The 22,017-nt window shown below is 38.9% G+C and overlaps 1 protein-coding gene across 3 annotated transcripts in view; it reads right to left on the bottom strand.

Annotated features, from left to right (window-relative positions):
- Positions 1-22,017, bottom strand: part of PRMT8 (protein arginine methyltransferase 8) — a 57,296-nt gene that overhangs the window by 30,878 nt on the left and 4,401 nt on the right. The gene's annotated exons all lie outside the window — the stretch shown is intronic.

The raw sequence follows: 22,017 nt of genomic DNA on the forward strand, positions 1-22,017 counted from the left end.
GATATTCAGTGTTGAAATTCTTCCTTGAAAATTCAATCAATTCAACATGGACTTACAAGGTTATCTGGGTTTAAAATTCCCAAAATACAAAAGATAACTGAGTATTCAAAAATAATGGTCTATTTTTGAAAATTTGAGCCTTTTAAATATATCCATCTGTCTACAGAGAGGCAAGATTTTGAAATATGCACAACACATTTTTTAGAAGGTTTGTGACAAAAGCTGTGATGTGTAGAGTAAAAATAAACCTGAATTTCAATTCTCCTTTCTTGATATTACTATGGAGACACCAGACTGGAGGTTAAAATTCCAGTCCTTCTAAAACAATTGTTCAAGCTCCAGTGTTTTATTCCTGACAAATTCTTAGTTATTTATGACATTTTTATGTAATTTAAGATGTTAACAGCACCTTCTGCCTGGAAATGCTTACCTTTTCTTTAAGAAATTAATTAAGAATGGAATTATAGTTTAATATGATTCAATTTCATCATTGTCTGCTTTTTAAAAAAATGGTTTTGTCATATCTAAATGTTGGTTATACTTATTTTCTGGGCCAGACAGCTTTCTCTGTCAGAACTACTAGAATAGAATATGCCTAGCATCATTTTCATTATTCTGAATTTAATAATCTAAACCTTTAGTGTGGAAGAGATTATCAACTGATATACAATCACCACAAAAATTCTAGCAATACAGCTTCTTCCTGCTGTAGATATAAGGGCATAGCCAAATATAAGAGGAATTTGATATCCTTCTGCCAAAATTCAGGCTTCTACAACCGCTCCTTGAAAGTCATTACACAATGGTACAGGTTAAAACCTCCCTTGACTCCTTTATCTTGTATTCTTTTAAAGTAAATATTTGTCCTAGGCTTATCTTAAGTGATCTTTGGATTGAGCAAAGAATTTAGTCCATTATCAAAGAGATTTTAACGTGTTTTTCTGAGGAAGTGAAGCTCCTACAGTATCTTGTCTGTGTCCCCCATTGATAACTTTTGAGTTTGTCCAACCCAGTCTAATTGGAAAGAAGAATACAACGTCAAACACATTCATATTCCTATACATTTTTTGAAAATCCAAAATAAGGTAGAAGAATAAGTGACTTGACAATCCACTAAGATTTAAACAGCTAGACTTCAGTTGTCATGCTTTCTACTTGCTCTAGGTTTATTAAGCCCACTGGCTTGTGTGACAAGTGTAATGTGCAGCCTGCAGACTAATCATACTGTCTGATTGGTGATGAAGGAGTAGGAAGAAGAATAAGCATTGCTCTGAACTAAGGTGGGAGATGAGGGCATAAAAAGCACATACTTGCAGGAAACAAGGTTCCAGGGAGGTGGTGGATTCTCCATCTCTGGAGGTTTTTAAGATGAGACTGGCTGTGACAGTGCTATGGTCTAGTAGTCACAGCGTTAGTTGACCAAGGGTTGGACTTGATGATTTCGGAGGTCCTGTCCAACCCAGCTGATTCTATGATTCTATTATTAGCTCCTCTACTCTTGGAAAAACCTTTTTATGCTGCAGATGTGAAGTTCACAAGGAGTGAAAAATGGCCAGAAATCAAAGGGTTCCAACACAGACCAGATGAGACAAGCATTCAGCTGCAGACAGATGTAACTGCTTGGAAACAAGAATGTTATATATGCCTGTATTAGGTACATGTTTTCAGGAAATAGGGCCTTCAAAGACTGGTAAAGAATGTTTGCTTAGTGGAAGCTTTATGCTGTGATATGTCTCAAAAACAGGATAAAATAGCCAGTTCTTCAGCAGCTATAAATCCACTTTCTGCTTGATGAAAATTAGGTTCAGACTGTTTTAAATTGCAGATAACCATCAGTTCAATGCAACTGCAAATATCTCTAAAACTGCGAATCTAGTCAGACAAACTCTGTAAGAGAGAGAGAATTGATTCTTAAAACTGCTTGGTTTGTAGCTACCCCTTTTTAACCACTTCAAAGTCGAACACTGCTCTGAATTTTCTACATGGAGTATCTGAAATGCCAGATCAACTTGTCATAGACAAACCTGTCCATTTGTTATCAGCAGGAAATTCACTGTCCTCTTTACAGACAAGCATAGTTTAGAGTACATTTCAACTGCTACATCATATCCCTAAGGTAATGGTGATAGCAAAAATATTGTGAAAACACTGCCTTAAATGTACAAATCCTCAAAAAGTCAAAGCAGAAGATGCAAGCAGGTCTTCAGTATGATAAAGGTGTGATTGGGATATTTAGGCTTCAGCAGAAATAGCACCAAGTAGCAAGAAGGAATGTAAAGATCACAAAGGTTTGCAAAGTTGTTACTTATTGTTTAAAAGTTAAAAAGGAAATTAGATGTGTAATTTCCAGATAAGAGCTGTGATACCTTTGTGGATTTGACCCAAGGTAATGGGGACTGTCTATTTCAGAAAAGCCAGAATCTTCTTAGTGACAAGTCACAAATTAAGCAAGCAAATTTCCAGTTGGGTACACAGGAATAATTCTTCTCCCTAACAGAGGTTAAGCACTGCAATAAATGCTTACAGGTCTGTGGGGTCTCCAACCTTGTAGATTGCAAAACTCATCTGAGAATATCCCTTACCAGCCTGATCTACTTTAAAGTTAACTTTTATCTGAGCAGGATGCTGGACTAGGTGATGTCCAGAGGTTCTTTCCACCAATATTATTCTATGACATTGAGACATAGAGAGTTATGTTTGAATTATGTGGAAGATACAGGTGGCAAGATTTATAAACCTGAGCCTAGTGTAGATTATAAAGTGAGTTATAAACTTGGATTAATAGATTTGTACACACAATGCAAACAGAACCTGTTTTCATGAGATTAAAGAATGCACACTATAAGAAGAACAGGAGGACATGGCACCCAGGAATGAAAAGCTTTTGAAGCTACACATAACAGAACTGGACTGAGATGATAGGATGTGAGTTGACAAAGTGCAAGGATGGGAGTGATACTAAGTATCTGTAGCATTTATAAAAGTCTGAGCAGTTCTAGACCATTCTGTGTGCCAGTGCACAGAATTAAAATCCTCTTCATCCAACCTGCTCTCATGACTGCTTAGTGCATAGTGCAGCTGGGAAAAAAAAAAGTGACAAATTGTAGTTACAGATGTTGACGTTGAATTGAAGTTGTGTTCCTTTTCACAAAGATGGAGAGTTTGCCATGCATATAGAGTAGAAGGGCCTGTGCAGGGCACGAACAGTCCCAGTTCAGCACAGACCAGTAGGAAATATGAGAGAAATGTATTACAATTAACTGAAATTTACTCTTTGCAAAGCACTTATGAAAGGATAGCAAAGCATTATTTTAAAAGTGCTGAGAGGTACCTTTCTTTAGGAGAAGGTTTCATTTTCATTATCTTTAGATTGTGATAGATCTAATGTCTATTATTGTTTTAGATGCCTAACTGCAACACCTTATGGTTTACAAGATCCCCGTGAAAAGGAACAGCTGGAGAAATGTCTTGCGCTTTCTCACCTGTACTCTGTGGTGTTGAACAGATGGTCTGTCATTAGATTCTGTTGCCCATCTGTTTGTTTGAAACCCCTTAAGCCTCCTGAGGAGTGAGCTAAGTTGCGCGGTGAGGGGGTTCTCAAGTGCTGGCTAAAGTCTCAAACACATTTCTATTGAAAACAGTTTCACAGCTTCAGCTCAATGGGGGATTGTGTTTTAGAACCATTGCCCTCTGGTGGATAATATTAAAAGTGAACCACAGCTGGCAAATGGCTAAATTCATTCTCCATTTCATGGGGTTAACCGCAATTAATAATCTGGAAATGGATCTTCATGTATAACCATGCTACTCCCTCCATATATACAACATATGGATTTGTTGTAGCATGATGGTCTCTGTTGCATGAGGAAAGAGTCTGACAGGTGGAGAATTAAATAGAGGAGAATTTAAAATAAATAAATAAATAAATAAATAAAGCTGTGAAGATCTGTGGCTAGATGTCCTGTGGTTTTGTTTCCATTCTTCACTGTAATGAGGAATGGAAGAGGTGGATATACTCAAGCATACTGGTTATTTTGTCAAAAGATTGACACCTATAAGTAAATCTGGCAGGCTAAGAAACAAAGGCTAGGCCATCAGGGCTATGGTGTTTCTGAGAGACATTCTTGAATTCTCAGCCTTTTTCTGACTCAGTACCATATATCTGGACAGCTAGGAAGAGCATCATTTCTGATAGAGCTCTTCTGAATTTGGTGCCTTGTTAGGAAGTATGGGTTTTCTGATTGTTGTATATTACAGCAGCCTTTTTCCTGTTCCAGAATCCAGTCTGAGCAGCTGTCTCTAGTGTGTGTGGATCACAAAGCAGCACAAACTGCAACCAGTATCTTCCCAAAGCCAGTGTCCCTTACAGGTGGAAGCTTCTGGACTCATACAGATTTACAGCTATGTCTGATATGATAACACTGCAAGTTCTTGCTTTCCACTGGAGCATCCCTACCCTTTTAAAGGATTCATGAATGGCAAATAAAACCAAATTATGAAGAAAAAAAATCCTTCCTACCTCCCTATCATTTTAAGCCTCTCCTTTTCTGACTAAAGAAGGTGATAATTTAATTTAATTTCATACTTTATTCATTAGGTAGAAGATGAGTCAGTAGTGAAAAACAGGAAGGTGCCTTAATGCATGGTCCTCAGCCTATCAATGTTGACTAAGTGAAATTCTGATATCATCATGAGAATTTAAAATTTAAAACTGAGGTCAACTCTGAGAGTTAAGATTGTTATTGCCAACCATAATTGGTATCACTTGTATAAAAATTTGAAGTGTCCCTAATGCCTAAAATAGCCAATAAAGGCCAGGGAGCACTTAAGTTGACTGATCCCCATGGAATACTTTCCCTCTTCCAACTGATTAACCAGAAAAGAACAAGCAGTAGGTATAAACTATGTTGTATGTTTTCCTGCATCAGATTTTCCTCCTGAGATTTCTGATTTTGGGGAGTTTTGACAGATCTCTTGCCTCTAAAGTGCTGCATCCAAAACTCCCTAGAACAAAAGCAATCCAGACACACAGATATAAGAAGTGGAAACGCCTGTTGTTCTGACAGAGCTGTTAGAGCTGTAGCTTTTGCGGTTGTTCAGAGGGCAGGTTTGAGGTATGACTACTGCCTGTCCATTGTTGAAAGTGAAAAGAGGAAAAGCTGATAGCAGAATTTTCCATTTGAATTAGGCTACAGCCTCTGGGAAATAAAGAGCCTTTCCAATTTTAGTGTCATTTTATTTCTGATTTGCCTTTCAGGGAGTTGCATAAGGGAAGAAATATCTCTGAATTAATAAAATGCATCAGGTCTTCCAGATGATTTTAACATATTGGCCACAAACCCAAAAAATATAAAAAAAAAATAAAAAAGTATCAATTTAATTGCTGGGCATTCGTTGCAGAGTCACCTCTGTAGTTGGCAGTGATAATTGTCAACATTAAATACTTGCACTGATAACAATATGTAATGTCCCGTCTGACCTGACAGAGCAAGCACTTCTATACCATCAACAAATAACACACAGCTATGGGGTGCTGTTCAGGGGCTGAACTCTCCCTACCACTTCCAACTCCCATTCAGGTTTGGTGTGGCAGAGTGAGAAGGTTGCAAAGGTGTCATATTGCTAGACCAGCACTGGCTTATAACTACAGGTGTAATGTCTGCCCCTTCCCCTTGTATTCTGCAATACAACTGGTCAAATAGCACTAGTCCTGCCTCTTTTTTTGAGACAGGAAGGAAACCCCTAGTTTGATGTGTGGCTGAGTGGAGTCTTCAAGACCTGTCAATCCAGCACTAGTTCTAGGACACCTGGGTACTGTGAAGCAGTAGCTGGAACAGGGGTAAATGGTTCTTCCTCTGTGCATATGAACGAAGTTCAGGGTTCCTGGTGAGTCATGTTCTCTGCTGCTTGGGTAGATTTGGCACTATGCAATCAAACAGAATGAAGAGATCGTTCCATGCTATGTTTCCCCAGAAGTAGCTCAAAGCCTGTATCGTTATTTAACAAGTCACGATTCAGCTCCTTTTCCTCCTGTAATGTGGGGCTTGGTACGAAATGAGCCAGTTTTCTGACTGCTTTTGCACGAACTTGGACTAGCTGGAAGGAGGATCTAGGTTTCTCACTACTCTCTGCCCTTGTTGGCTCCTTCCCTTCTGTGTGCATCAGAGACGACTCATCAGTGTTACCTTAATGCTCCTTTTCTACAGTACAGCTCACAGAGTAGGTAGACTAAAAGACTGCCCTTGCATTTCTGAGAATTCAACATTCAGTGTGAAAGCCTCTACAAAAGAAGCCTCCATAATGTGTGGTGGGGCACCCAGGTAAACGAATGTAATTCCACATAAATTCTAAATTACAGACAATTTATCATCATGGCTATGAAACCAGGAATGGTGCATAGGGATCTATAGTCAGAGCATTAGGGGTCTGTTAACAGATGGTAATTAGTTCTATTTTAAGGATGGCTAGGCAAGTCAGCTCTTTTTGTGAAAAGAAAAAAAAATATTAAGGACAAGGTCATTTTCTGAGGCATGAAACCCTTTGCGGTTGTTTTCACTTTGTGATCAACTACAGGCCAGGGAAGACATGTTACTGTTGTCTGGAAGCAGTACACAGAATGTAAATGTGACTGAAAGTTTTTATTGATTTTCAAGTGAGGAGAGATAGATATTCATGTGCCAGATTACTTTAAAATGCCTCACATCACAAGGCACAGCTTGTTGTAGAAATAGCAACAGAAGTTATAGAAGCCTGCACTGAAAATACCAAAGTTGAATGCAGTGAAAAGGGTTTGTTGCAGATCACTGCATAAAGAGATATGAAGATACAAAGCCAGAGAAGCGTGAACTTCCCATTGTGATTTTTTACTGGTTTTTACTATCATTGCTGCTACATAAGCGTCTGCCTTGCTGAACAGATCAGGGTTCCAGTGATGCACAACTAAATAACAAGTGATACACCCCCTTATGAGAAACTCCTCAAGATGGACACAAACTGGAAAGGAAAAAAAAGGGACTTGGTACTTTCAAGCTACTTCACATCACCCTGGCAAGTGCATGAAAATCTGTTGAGGAAAAGTTGGGGGGAGCTACAGTCTCCATTATCAGTGCTCATAATATATTTCTTGTAGGGAAAGTAGCTGTGCCAATGGATGGCCTCTTCTCCTCCCCAGCATCATCTTGACTGACTCTCTAGTGACAAAGAACAAAAACCAGAAAGTGCTAATCAACTATAAACCCAGTTATTTTTAGGCCCTTTTTCAGTATTAGGCAGTAAGCTGAAATTCACAAGAAAAAGTAGAGCTCCACTATTTTTAGAGGCTAATTATTAGCAAAAATAACCAGAGTATTCTTTCTGTACAAATTATTTTCTTAAATTAGCAGAAAATTTAATGGAAGGCCTCCTCTGTTTAGCAAATTTCTGATGCGCTGATCTCTGAAAGTCACTTTGCTGCTGATATCCCAGTCTTCTCTTCCCCTCTCACTGAGTTTCAGCTGTTTCACAACAGTTCTAGGAAGACATTATATTCTGTAGCCTTTGCTGAGCTTTAGTATGGAGGAAGGGAAAAACATTCAAGCGACCCCCTACTCCATATCCTAGCCAAGCTTTTGATCTACACTTCAGTGTAGTTTCAGATGCACTTCAGCTCTAGAAGGCGTCCCTGTTTTCAAGGTATCCAAGTTTATTACTTCTTACCCTCTGCAGAATAAATGAGGACAGAAAGGAGAAGACTGAGAAATGGTAATTCCTGAGCTGAAGTGCCAGAGAAAATCAGCACAACGACTTACAGTTCAGCACTGCTTCAGAACTACCAGCAAACAGGCACCAACACTGAATGGAGGTCAATTTGGCACTCCAATTTGTCAACTGGCAAAAAATAGCCTATTTCCCTGCACAGAGCAATGACACCCTGCCACCTCCTTTGAAACTGTACTTCAGTGGATCTTAATATGTTATAGCACAGATTTTCTCTTGATCACCTGGCAGTCTTTTTTTCTTCTGTGTTGATTTTAAGTCCATCTCGTTGTGTGACTTTGAAGGAGTCAGTCATCTCTTAATGTGGGTTACCAGAGTATTGCTTCCACTTGCAATGGACAAAACCCCTAGAGGTGGAATGTAACTCTCTGAATCAACCCCTACAAATGAAGAAGGCTCGCTGGAGACGGGTAAGGATGAAGTGCCCATGAAATTCAGGGAATAATGCAGGGTGTGACTGACCACATCTGTGGCAAAGAAACTGACTTTGAGTGGATCAACTCGTGGTTTAAATGAGCACAAATATCTCCCTGGGTTAGCCAGATTTGCATGGGGGGAAGTGATTACATAGCTCAGACCAATGTAAAGTTCAAGAGTTGAACAACTAATAATTTCAATGAGAGCATTGGGCTTCAGCTTATTTCTACTCATGTTTTCCTTCCTGGTAACAGGGTCAGTGAGCATATTACAAAAGCACACTCATATTGTGATTGAACTCCAATCTTGTCTTTTGCTAAGTGTAACATACGTTTGTATTGCATTTTCGGTGTATTTTGTATTTCTGTACTAAATCAGAAATCCCATGTAAAGTCAACTGCCTTCAAATGAGATATTAATAAGTCATTTGAGATTTAATGTTATACCCTCCATGCATGGAGCATTGAAAAGAAACTGACAAGAGCATATTAAACTCTAATGCCTATCCTCAATTTTTATTTTCATTTGTAATCATTGGAATAAAACTCTTGTGAGGACATTCAAAGCTTATTTTTTTTACCAGATGTAAGGGGTCCAACTGTAATTAAACCCCTGGGGAGAAAACTGGCAGAAAGCCTTTAACTTGTGCTCAGGAGCCACAGCTTCTAAAAGGAAATCAGTGGCTTTTCTGCCTTTGAAGCATGGTAAAGTGTAGGGTAAGAGGAAAATTCTGACTCTGTTCTCTCCTGAGCACCTTAAGTTCAGGAAGACACTTCCCCTCAAGACTTATTTCATCTTCTTTTCCCTCTCCAGGCTTCTCTGGGAGTCAGAATGTATGAATTTTATACTGAATGTTTTCAGGTTAGTTAAAGTATCACAAACAGCTGACCTTGAGCCACCTCATTGCTATAGATTAATGGGCTGTCTCCATCCTGGGTTTTGCTGTTACAATGTGCCTTCCCTTCCTTGCTTGCTGCCATTTTCATAAGGGATTGTCAGCACTTTGTGTCTCAGCACTTCCATTGATGCTGATTCACAAGGCAGCATATGTTACTGTGCGCTGAGTGCATGCTTGGCTAAGACGGAATGGAAACTCTTGACTGATTTATGAACGCAACATAGAATGCTTTGTCCACAAAATACAACCTGTAACTGTCCTGAGAGTTGTCAATGCCTCTTTTGCAACAGGCAACTGCTACTTGCACCACACAGTGTCATCTGAAGCTGAATCCTTCCTGCAGGTCTCAGGCATGCAAGGACAATCTTCATTCTGCTACCCAATTTCTGTACACATGCCCCTTTGTGCTTTTCTGTTGACATCCCTTCTGGGTTCTGATTCTTCCTTCTTCTGTGAGAAGATTTGGCTCTGCCAAATGCATTCAGAGGAGCAGCTGGGTAGCGAGACCTCCATGTACATGCATGAGTGGTTCATCTTTCCCTTTACTTATGCAGTAATAGAGAAGCAACACAAATGATTGGGGTGGAATAAATACAGACAAGCAAAACAAATGATTGCTGCAGAATCAGTACAGACTGAAGTATTTCAGCTTAGAAGAGCTGTAGATCAAAAAGGAAATTACTAGTGACAACATGAGCAGAAAATGTAACTGACAGTAGAAAGATCTGTATAACTGGGCTTCTGTTCAAATTAGCCTTGCATTGATGCTGTGTAAATAGGTTGATTAGCATGACGACTGATGTTCTCTGATTGAAGTGCTTCTGACCTGTGAATTTCAATGATTCATGTGACTTTTCTGAACCTGAAAAGCTTAAGAGAGTGTCTCAGCTTTAGAAAGGTTTTTACTATTCACAGTTGTGAAGAAACCTTGAAAAAACTTAGTAAAAGTTTCTGTGTACTGAAAGGCCTATAAAAGGAACACATTGACGCAAATTCAGTGTCTTTTTTTAGCTAGTCTTATCACCTTTCCACATATAAGGTTGCCATTATTGTTCTTTAGCCACAGTATGGGCACAGCATGATGTATTGCAATGCAAAATTCTTTGTTGCACCAACCCCATCTGTGTTCTGATGATGGAACAAACCTTCAGTTTTTCTTGCTTTTTGATGTGCTGTTGGCCAAAAAAACCCCCAAAGTAAATAAAATTAAAAAACAATGACAAAAACAGGGAGTTAAAGGATAAGACTGAAAGTTTCACTTGCTGGTTTTCTGAACATTGACATGATCTGAAAAACGGGAAAAAAAGAAGAACAGAAATAACAGAAGTAAAAATAATGTTTCATTTCAAGGTGATTCAAGGTTTTATTGACATGGAAGAATTTTTTTTTTTTCATTTTTGGAACATATCAAGCTTCATGAGATCCTGTTTCTTTAAATATTTCTCCTGTTCATGGAATGATTGGCAACTGAATGGGATAGAGGAGAAGAAGCATCCGCTCTCACTTCTGAACTGGTTGCACATTCAGAATTAATGGGTAGGGAGAGCCTTCTAATGAAGAGAAGATTCTGAAAATGCAAAAAAACCAGAAAAAAAGTAGGATTTTCCATAGGAGTATGTTTTCAGGACTGTTAGACAAATGAAGAAACACTGTGCTTGGTCTGTTAATATTACTGAAGGTTGGCCGCCAAGCCACCTTAGGCTCTGTTTAGGATCAATAGAAAGAAAAAGGTTTCTTTAAACTATGATTCAGGTTTGAGGTGGGCAGAGTTGCCATTCAGACGTGTTTGTCTCTGCTGATTAGACAGGACAAGCAGACCATCAACTCAGACACCTTGTTAAAGCATTTGAATTTATGAGCAGATTCCAGATCCTAGTTAACCCATTCAAAGAATAATTAAAATCTTATTTTCATAAGATTTGTTGATCCAATGATAGACAACATTGGGACCCTAGCCAATGAATTGTACATGCTTGTTAAAACAGCACAGAAATCAAATTACTGTAATCAAGAAGATTCCAAAAGAGTGATTTGAATTTCAACTCTTGAACCTTTTCAGGAACTTAAGCATTGCAAAAGGTTCGTAAAAATGGTTCTTTTATAGCCACAGAATCACTGGAGGTAAAACCTTTCAGCAATACATAAAAAAGGGCTTATTTTTCTCCTTTTAGTGACAATAATTTTCAGCAGAACTCTGAAGCATGATGCAAGTCAGAGGAATGCAATGTTCTGCCACCAGCAGAACACAAATTGTGTATTACAAACAATAGGGTTTGCTTTGGAGACCATACCATGGAGAAAGATCTAAATGATTAAAAATTGAAGGAAGAAAAACAGAAACTGACAACAGCATCTCTCCTATCTCCTTAAAAAGGTCCAAATAAATAATACTGTCTTTATGTAACCTAGGATTTCTCACTAAAAACAAATGATAAAGCAGGACTTTGGTTTTTAAATTTGTGTCAGTGAAGTCATATCCAGAAGTTAAAAAACTTAAAATAATGCAAAGTAATAAAAGCTAAATATAGAATTGTTGACTAGTACCTTAAGTAATTAATTGACATAACTTCCTTTGTTCTGGGTTGTACTGACTGTACAATCCAGCAACTGTAATAAATCATTGGTCCTTTTTATTTTATTTAGGGCTCAGTTCATCAGGTGTAAAAACCCCAGAGTTGATAGAGATGTGAACATACTCAGCATTTCACGGGTTTAAATGTTTGAGGAAAACCAGGGACTGTGTTCCTTTGTTACAGATTTACCAGATTTTTAAAATATCAACCAAGGAAAGAAGATGAATGTGATATATTAAATAGATACATAAAACTCTAAGTTCTTCAATTTTATTTGTATCTTGTGCTTGATTTCACAGAATCACATACCCGTTGAGGCTGGAAGGGACCTCTGGAGGTCATCTGATCTAACGTCCCCGTTCAAGCAGGACTACCTCAGGCAAGTTGCCTACGTCTTTGCCCAGATGGCTTTTGATTATCTCCCAGGATCTCCACAATCTCCCAGGACAATCTGTGCCAGTACAGTCATCCTTCAGTAAGACAGCATTTCCTGGTATTCAGAAGGAATCTCCTGTGTTTCAGTTTGTACCTGTTGCCTCTGATCCTGTCATTGGGCACCACTGAACTGAGCCTGGATCCATCATACAGTCACAGAATGGTATGGTCTAGAAGGACCTTAAAGATCACCTTGTTTCACCCTCTCTGCCATGGGCAGGGACACCTACTGGACCAGTTACCTCAAAGTTCCATCCATGCACGTGCATAATCATCATCAAATTTTAAGCTGGAATAGCCAATGACTTGGGAGGCCTGGGGTCCAGGCCAGGGTTCCCTGGGCAGGGGGTCTGTGCCGCTATACCCTGGGAGACTTGTGAACGTGAGGCACATAAGGGACAAGTGTGGGAGTGCTGCATATTTGCAACAAACACCAAGCTGGCAAGTGGAGGATCCTGTGGGGAACTTTCTGGCCTCTGAGACGTGTAGGTGTTAGAGAATTTAAGAAAACAAAACCAATTGTATTTAATTGCTGAATCAAAGGTATGAATGCTTGGAAGTGATCTAAACTGAAACAGATAAATATTTTTAAGTGCTCCCTTTCTGAATTGGGAGCCTCTATTCCTAACAGCTCACCAAGTTAGTTGAATTTAAACATATTTTAGAGCTCTGCTAGTGCTGTATCTAAAATATGAGTTTGTTATTTCAACTTGAAATGGAAGGGTTTATCCTCCTGTGATTCTCCACAACTAAACTGAGTTTTGTCAGAACACCCATACCGAGGAACACAGTGAATATAAAGGAGGTAAAGGAATTTAAAGCTAGGACTTTTCCATGAAACTGCCTTTTTAAATACAGAGTTTCTCTGTCAACATATATATATATGTTTATATATATCTATATATATATATAAATCTGATGTGGTATAAGACTTTATCCAGGATTTTATCATTCTACCATGTATGAGCCCACATAGGCACAATAGTGTCTTCTCTGACACAGTTTTATTAACACTGACAACATGGGTGCACATATGTGCACAAAGAAATGAATGTTACAGCATAATATGCAATTCAAATTTTGTGTAAATATAAAACATTGTGTGTATAGGTATATGTATGCACACACATACACCTGGTAGGTAATTTCCAGAATCATAGGATATGCCAAGTTGGAAGGGACCCACAAGGATCATCTAGTCCTACTGCTGACCCTGCACAGGACCATCCCCAAGAGTCACACCATGTGCCTGAAAGTGTTGTCCGAATGATTCTCGAACTCTGTCGGGCTTGGTGCTGTGACCACTTCCCTGGGGAGCCTGTTCCACTGCCCAAACACCCTCTGGGTGAAAAACCTTTTCTTAATATCTAACCTAACTCTCCCCTGACACAACTTCAGGCCATTACCTTGGGTCCTGTCTCTGGTCACCACAAAGAAGAGATCAGTGCCTGCCCCTCCTCTTCCCCTTAAAAGGAAGTCATAGACTGCAATGAGGTGTTCCCTCAGTCTCCTCCAGGCTGAACAGACCAAGCGACCGCAGCCACTCCTCATACAGCTTCCCCTCAAGGCCCTTCACCATCTTCATTGCCCTCCTTTGGACACTCTGTAACAGCTTAATGTCTTTCCTATGTTGTGGTGACCAAAACTGTACGTAATATTCAAGGATTTTGTAAGTAAGCATACTAATGAGTGTTTAAGGAACTGTGTGGCTGAAATGAAAAATTATCGCAATGGTAAGGCAATTATTGAATTCTTACATAGCATAGTCCTGCTCACTCAGAACTAAGCTTGTATATCGCATTTGCATTTTAGTTCTAAGATGAGGAGCAGAGTAAATTTCTTGATTTGAAATAGTGTAACTGAATATCTTTTGGTAATTCATTAATTATCAGGCTCTGGAACTACACTGGATATTAACTTTTTTTTAATGGTGATGGTATTTTGTAACTGCATTGAAGCAGTTAATTAAACTTAAATATCAAGTTTCAAAATTCCAGTAAAAGAAAGCTTCTCATAAGTCTGCCTCCTAGTTTCAGCTGGGACAGAGCTCATTATCCTCCTAGTAGCTTGTACAGTGCTGTGTTTTGGATTCCGTATGAGAATACTGTTAAAAACACAGTGATGTTTTGGTGGTTGCTGAGCAGTGCAAGGTGAGGACTTTTCAGTGCCTCATGCTCTGCCAGAGAGGAGGTGCACAAGAAGCTGGGAGGGAGCATAACCCAAAGGATAGCTGACCCAAACTGGCCAAGGGGATATGCTCAATATATAAACCGGAGTGAGATGAATGGCAGCCGCTGATTGCTGCTCAGGGATGGGATGGGCATCAGTCAGTGGATGACAAGAAACTATATTGTGCATCACTTCTTTTTCTCACTCTCTCTCCATTTCATTAAAATACGTATTATTAGTAATAGTATCAGTAGTTGTTATTATTATATTATACTTTCTATTATTAAACTCTTCTTATTTCAGCCTATGAGTTTGTTTTTTTTTTTCCTCCTGATTCTCCTCCCTATTCCCCCAGTGAGTTAGAGCAGTGAAGGAGCAGCTGTGTGGTACTTGTTTGCCAACTGGTGTTAAACCACAACAGTTTGCTTAGTAATGGAGAAAGAAATATTAATCTTTCTCAGATTGTAAAGGTAATCATGTATACTTTGAGACTAGTCTTCATTTACAGCAAGGCCAACACATATGTTCTTAACCGCTCTGTAAATTTAGCCTAATCATAGAATCATAGAATCAGCTGGGTTGGAAGGGACCTCCGAGATCATCAAGTCCAACCCTTGATCCAACACCACTGTTGTTACTAGACCATGGCACTCAGTGCCACATCCAGTCTCATCTTAAAAACCTCCAGGGACAGAGAATCCACCACTTCCCTGGGCAGCCCATTCCAATGTCTGATCACCCTCTCTGTAAAGAAATTCTTTCTAGTATTTAACCTAAACCTTCCCTGGCACAACTTGAGACCATGCCCTCTTGTCTTGCTGATAGTTGCCCGGGAAAACAGACCAACCCCCACCTGGCTACAACCTCCTTTCAGGGAATTGTAGAGAGTGATGAGGTCTCCCCTGAGCCTCCTCCTCTCCAGGCTGAACAGCCCCGGCTCCCTCAGCCTCTCCTCACAGGACTTGTGCTGGAGTCCCTTCACCAGCCTTGTTGCTCTTCTCTGGACCTGCTCCAGCACCTCAATATCCTTCCTGAACTGAGGGAATGAAGTATACTTGCTCATATTTGGCCATTAAATATTATTTGGTTTTGTTTCACCTAGTGTGAGAAATGTCATTGGAAAAGACTGAGATTAATAACCTGTCAATTCCAGGCTTGGAATATTTGTTCTGAAGAGGGCTGCAAATGCCTCACTTGACTTAAATGTGTTTGCAACACTTATTTAAGAAAATGGATATGTACCTATCATTCAGAACAGAGGTAGTACCACTACTTCAGTGGAATTACACCTGCTCCATATTATATAAGGTAGATAAGGAAGGTTTTTAAATACCCTGCTGGCATGGAACTTGATTCTACAATAAATAAGCATGCTGAGTGCTACTGACACACATGAGCAAACCAGTGTGTTCAGCATTTCTTGCATTATTAATCAAACATTTACTGAAGTGTTCAAAAATCTTCAGTGAGCTATGTTAACTACAATGGGTTCTATAACACACCTGTTAAATACATAGTGTATTTCAAAAGCAGTTGCTGATAGCCATGTTGATATAAATCATACCTTTTTAGCTTTGTGTTAATAATCGAATAAGCTTTTGCTATTTTAGACCCATCTTTTAAATACAGTTAAGAAAGGGATACAGGAAAGTACGCTCCTAACATTTTTATACAGTCACAAAACAGTATGATGAAAACTCTATTCTTGAGCAAAACCACTGGTGATTCATTGTTCTATATACAATTTTATATATAGATGTGAGCTGGTTTTGAATCTATATAAATCACAAATAATTCTGCTGAAACTGTTGCATTTACGTGAGGGTAAACCTGTCTTGAGCTTAGAATGCCTTTGTTTCCAGTAGGCATGGTTAGAATACTCAGTTTTACCTGGTGGAAATAGGTCTTGCAAACATAAATACTTTTGTCTTCCCTTTTACAAGGCAACAAAGACATATTTTATGAGCACTAAGGAGCAGTATCTTTTTTTGTTGAGAAAGGAACAGATCTAAAAGATAGAAGGATGGCACAGAGATTTTTTTCTTCAATAAAATAATGGTACTGAGGCTACAAGAATAGTTTCACATTTTCATGAAAATCTCACAATAGGTGAAAACAGTTTCTTTACTTAGATCCTTATCTATCTTTGTCTTCCATCAAGTTTATTTACTTAAATCTCTTAGGAAAGCAGGACAGAGATTCATTGTCATATATGGAGAAAACAGAAATATAAACCCATTAGCCTAATTTCACAATTTTTAGGCTAACCTCCATTAAAACAGCATACACGCTGTCCATGATACTAGTATTATTAAAAAAAATCTAAGAAATGTGAGATGGAGTTTGGCACTGGAGGCTTGAATTAATCTCTTGGTACTGAATAAGAGATTCAGATAGGTAGCGGGACATATGCTTCAAACCGCCTTAAAAATGACAATCAGCTTTTTGATTTAATAGAATATAAAGATTCAGCAATTCAGATATAAATAGAAAGGTAATGTAGTTGAAAGAGCAAGCTAGGAAAATGATCTTCTCAGTAATATTTCAGGTTTAGCAATGACAATGTGACTGTGAGGTGAGGTGAGGTGAGGTGAGAGCCAGAGTGCGTGCCTGACGTGGAGCTGTGGTGAGGTGGAGCTGAGGTGCTGCTCAAAATCCTGACATGGAGATTAGTGAGGAGTGTTGCATGTTTTTCAGGATCTACTTATTTGAATGATGATTGAGGTGGGTTTCAGATGTGTGTGCAAAGGTGTAATAGTGGGGTAAAAGCTTTTGTTGTCAGCCTCTCTCACAGTATTGTAAATCTGTTATTTGCGAGATTAATAATTGATTAACTATATCATGCAGTGGTCATGGGCCAGAGAACATGACCTGTAAGAAGAAATTACTATGTGCTGAACTTGTTTGATTTGTGAAAGAGTAGACTAGGGGACAAACTAATAGTAGCCTGCAACTACTTGAAAGGTAGTTACAAAGACAAGGGGAGCAAACTCTTCTCAATAACGGCAGACCATATAACAAGGTGCAAAGGTCACAACCTGCTGTTTTGGAGGTTCAGATAGGACAACAAGAAAAACTGTTTCACTGAGAGGTCTGTGCAGCACTGGAATAGGTTGCCTAGAGAGGCAGTGGAATCTTTGTGCTTGTTATTTTCAAGACTTGGCTAGAAACAGCAATGGCTAACATGCTGGTGACTATTCTACACTGCGTATGAGGTTGCATGAGATGTTCTATAGCAGTTCTTTCTAATCAACACGTCTGTGTTTCTGCATACCATTGTGATCCCTATTTATATAGGACTCAGTGGTGTTATTCCTGATATATCCTATTGTAACTCAGAGGAAAAAAAAAAAGAAGTACGTATCCTGTGCTTCAGACAGGCTCATGTCTAAGATAGGGCACATCGTGACGTATGTGGTTCTCAAACAGAAATAGTTCAGAATGTGTTACAGGAAGGGTAATTACTTCCCTGTTTGTGACTGAGGAGAAGAAAATCGGCAGCTAGTCCTTATCCCAAACTGGGGTCAAGTTTCACAATGGACTGATGAATAGTACAAGGATGTAACTAGAAACTGAAATAGATGCTAACATTGCCTTTCCTCCTTTCTAAATGAGAAGGTCCACGACAGAAATAAATTTGGATTGGTGGATTGTTGCTGGAAGGCCCTGGCTTGGTCACATGTTATTCTGGGCTCTCAGTCTGGGTTTGAGCTCTCCTATTGGAAACGTAAGTTGTATGGCCAAAAAAGGACAAGAAGGACAGGAGACCTTGGAGACCACTACATATTACTGTTTCCCAATCAGTATATGTTTACTTTCATCATACTGTTACAAGAGAGGGAAGTGCTACCTTTTCTTTTAAAAAGTCCCAGGTACAATGCAGTCCTCAATACACACAAACTTCCAAACGCATGTCTTAACTGCAGGGCAGGATATTTTAAGTGAGGGAGAATATTATTTTCTTCACCTTCTTTATTCTGTCTCTGTCAAAAATTTTAACTAAACATTTTGTTCCCAACATAATACCCTTGCAAAGGTTTTTACTGAAATATTCTCTTCATTTTGGAAAGCAAACACATTGAGATTTTATTTATGATCACCTAGCATTTCAAGCTCAAAATACAAAGCAAAATTATCTCAAATTTCTGCACTTAATAGAGTTTTCAGAAAAGCAAACTTAAAGTGAGTCTGCCTTATTTCAAATTCTGGTCTATAGTTTTTAAACTATTCAATTTCAATTGACTATTTCAATAATGTCAAACTATTTTTATAGTTATTTAGATCACGGAAAAAACATATCTTTAAAAATTTTTGATTTTTTCATTTTCAAAACTGAGACCTGACAAACCTAGCTCCTAAGAAATAAATCTATACCTCTTAAATCATAGAATCATAGCATATACTGAGTTAGAAAGGGATCATCAACTCCTGATTCTGTGCAGGACACCCCAAGAATCACACCACGTGCCTGAGAGTGTTGTCCAAATGCTTCTTGAACTCAGACAGGGTTGGTGCTGTGACCACTTCCCTGGGGAGCCTCATCCAGTGCTCAACCACCCTCTGGGTAAAAAACCTTTACACTTGTGACCTCGTAACGGCATGAAGCTGACTCAGGAGAGGTTTAGGTTGGACACCAGGAAAAGAGATCAGCACCTACCCCTCCACAAGTTTAATTGCAGTTTAAAACTGAAATACTAAGGGTGAAATGATGCCCATCCTCTCATAGCCACTGCAAAGTGACTAAGCTCCCATTCCAGAGTCTGAAAGCAATAACATGCCAAGAGACTCCACGAAGCCAACTAGTACCTGTTCAAGAACATGGGAAAGAGCCAGGTAGGCAATTGCTCCATTCTGGAGTGGTTAGTGGGTAATCTCCTTTTTGCTTCCTTCAGATGAGTGCTTCTTGTTTCTGTTATTTAGAGGTTATTCCCAAAGAAAGAAAATTATGGAAAAGACAATCCCATTTTATCCAAAGCTTTAGATCAAAATAAAGATAACATTAAAGCTAGTGAACAGGACAGCAGGTAGCAGGATTCTCTTTGGAATCAGAAGTAGGAGCAATGAGTTTCATCACTTACCCCCTTCAGCTGTTCGTTACCTCATCTGTCAATGGACTGAACTTCATTGCAAACTCAGAAAGGCCAAAGCAAAACCTTATGAAAAGAATAAGCTCAATGCTTTTTTACCTCCATGTATTTCTCTGCTCTGCCTGTACCAGTAGGCTTGTACAAGCCTTCCTCTTTCACTATCAAGCTGAGGGTGAAGCACTGGAAGGCATGTGAGCTATTGCTAAGCTCATTTCTGGCATGGATGTAGAACAATGACAAAGGTGAAAAACCTACAGAATTTCTTGCTCTCTTCTTTGAAGTGTTTGGTGCTTTTCACAGACTGAGGCTAGGAAAAAAAGAGCCATTATAAGCCCACTCACTAGCATGGAATCTCTCTTTTAGTATTGGCACAATGATGCAATTATGATCTGGCCTATGATGTCACGAAGATGACTCTTCTTGACACTAAAATGCTGTTCTCTAAAACAAACCTATGCTGGCACAGGATGATCCATGCTAAGATATTTTTATCTTGAAACTCTGCTTTGAATGATTGCTGTTGTTCATTACTTAAGCATAAATGTTTCTTCATCCTATCTATATTATTAATGCCAACCAAAATTTATTTTTTCAATGGGGCCAAAATATTATGGTCAATGTCTTGAGCTTTTAGTATTAACTTTGAGAAAGGAATGGCATGCATTCAGCTATGTGTTCAGCTGAGCTAAATTAATGTTCTACACAGCTGAAGTTGTAGAAGATAGCTCAGAGACATATTTCTACTCCTCCACTCCTAAATTTTCTAGAAACCCAAAAAAACCCCTATGACTATGTTAGAACTGCCTTGTTACTAGCCTAAAAGCATGGTTTATATAGTTCTAGTAGGAGCATTGTAAAGGATCAAAATGTGTTGAAGTGGAATATTCCCTGCTGTAATTCAGAGTTGCCTCTATAGCCCTTGGGAATCTGGCTACACCCACAGTGAAAGATTTCTCTCTGACATTATGGGTCGGCTTTCTGACTGCCTTGTCAGCATTGCAAAACATCTGGAAAATGAGCCAGTGGTCTGGTCTCTGTAGCTCACCTATATTACTTGCACACACCAGCTACCACAAGTTTTCCTGTTCAAAGTTACGTGACACAGGCTTGTGGCACACCACTCAGTAAGATTGAAATTTATGTCAAAAGCTGCTTCTTCAGCTGGCTATCTGACATCATGCCAGATCTTTCATGACTTCTGTTAGTCTAAGAAGTACTTAGCAGTGCTATTTCTCTTTTGGATAAACATCACCCACTCATTAATGTTCATTCAAATATGGCAATTTAATAATAAAAAATAAGAATTTTCTACAACACCCTTCACTAATAAATCACAGAATTCAACAGTATAAATGGGAAAGATCAGAGGGATTAAATTATATCTCCAAAACCATACAGTGTAATAGCCAGGAGCAAAGCTTAGGTTTACTGAATAAATTCAGTCCACTGTTCTCTGTTAGGCACATGCCTGCTCTGCTTCTGTTAATTTGTCCATCAGTAACTTGTTAAGGAGAACCCCCTCTTCCTACTCATGAATCACAAATAGAAGCTCATGATTTCAACAGACTTTGCAACCTCTTTCTCCCCCCCTCCCCACTCCAGTAGTGGTATGGTGGGATTTCATGTAGATAGGACACTGTGAACTCCCCTCTTCTGATAACTGAGCAGTTAGTTACTTTCACTGACCTGGACTGCATGATACCAAACCAGTTTATCTGGAGGAGGATGTTAAGCATGTTACCCCAAGTCTAACCAAAGCCCAACATTTCTATAATAGGACATTCAGTGAGGACTCTATTTTGTTACCACAAATAAATTAACTAATCTCTCCATTCTTAGCAATGATAAAAGAATCATTTCTCTCTACAGACACTGCAAAGTCTTTGGTACAGATATTGCTTTTTATGAAGTTACTGTGCAAGTACGTTGTACAAATCCAGACCAGTTTCAAGTTCTAGAATTGTTTCAGTCAGCAACTAGCCTCTTACATGTTTATGTCTTCTGGATGTGCACATAAACCCTGACACTTTGTGCTATTGAGCATTTTGTGCTCACTGCACCCTTTCAGTACTTAAAGGAGGCCTGTAAGAAAGATGGGAACAGACTTTTTAGCAGGGCCTGTTACTATAGAACAAAGCATAAGGGTTTTAAATTAAAAGAAGATAGATTTAGACTACATTTATATCTAAATGAGGCATAACTAAGAAATTATTTACAATGACAATGGTGAAACACTGGTACAGGTTGCCCAGAGAGGTGGTTGATGTCTCATCCCTGCAAACATTCAAGATCAGGTTGGACAGGACTCTGAGCAACTTAATCTAGTTGAAGATGCCTCTGCCCATGATTCTATGATTCTATTCCTTTCACATGGCACAGGTTCACAAGTTACATACAGGCACACTTGCAAAAACACACTTCTTTCAATTTTTTTCCCATCATTGATATCAGGCCTCCTATTAATGAGGCTTTCATTTAATACATTTAAAATAAAAACACCCAGAAAACAAAATCTACAGCAGGTCATGAATTTTGCAGAATTTTCATGCATATGTTCTACAAAGTACTGTTTCTCTTTTACTTTGTCTTCTGTCAGTGTCTTTAATTATTTGCAGAGAACTCAATTTTGCATCTGTTATTTATGCAAACAGTCCTGTTTTATTCAGACAAAGTGTCCTTTCAT

The sequence above is a fragment of the Manacus candei genome, unplaced genomic scaffold (assembly GCF_025592945.1).
Source record: "Manacus candei isolate 608988 ecotype Guabito, Panama unplaced genomic scaffold, ASM2559294v1 h1tg000014l, whole genome shotgun sequence".
In the NCBI taxonomy this organism is placed as follows: Eukaryota; Metazoa; Chordata; class Aves; order Passeriformes; family Pipridae; genus Manacus; species Manacus candei.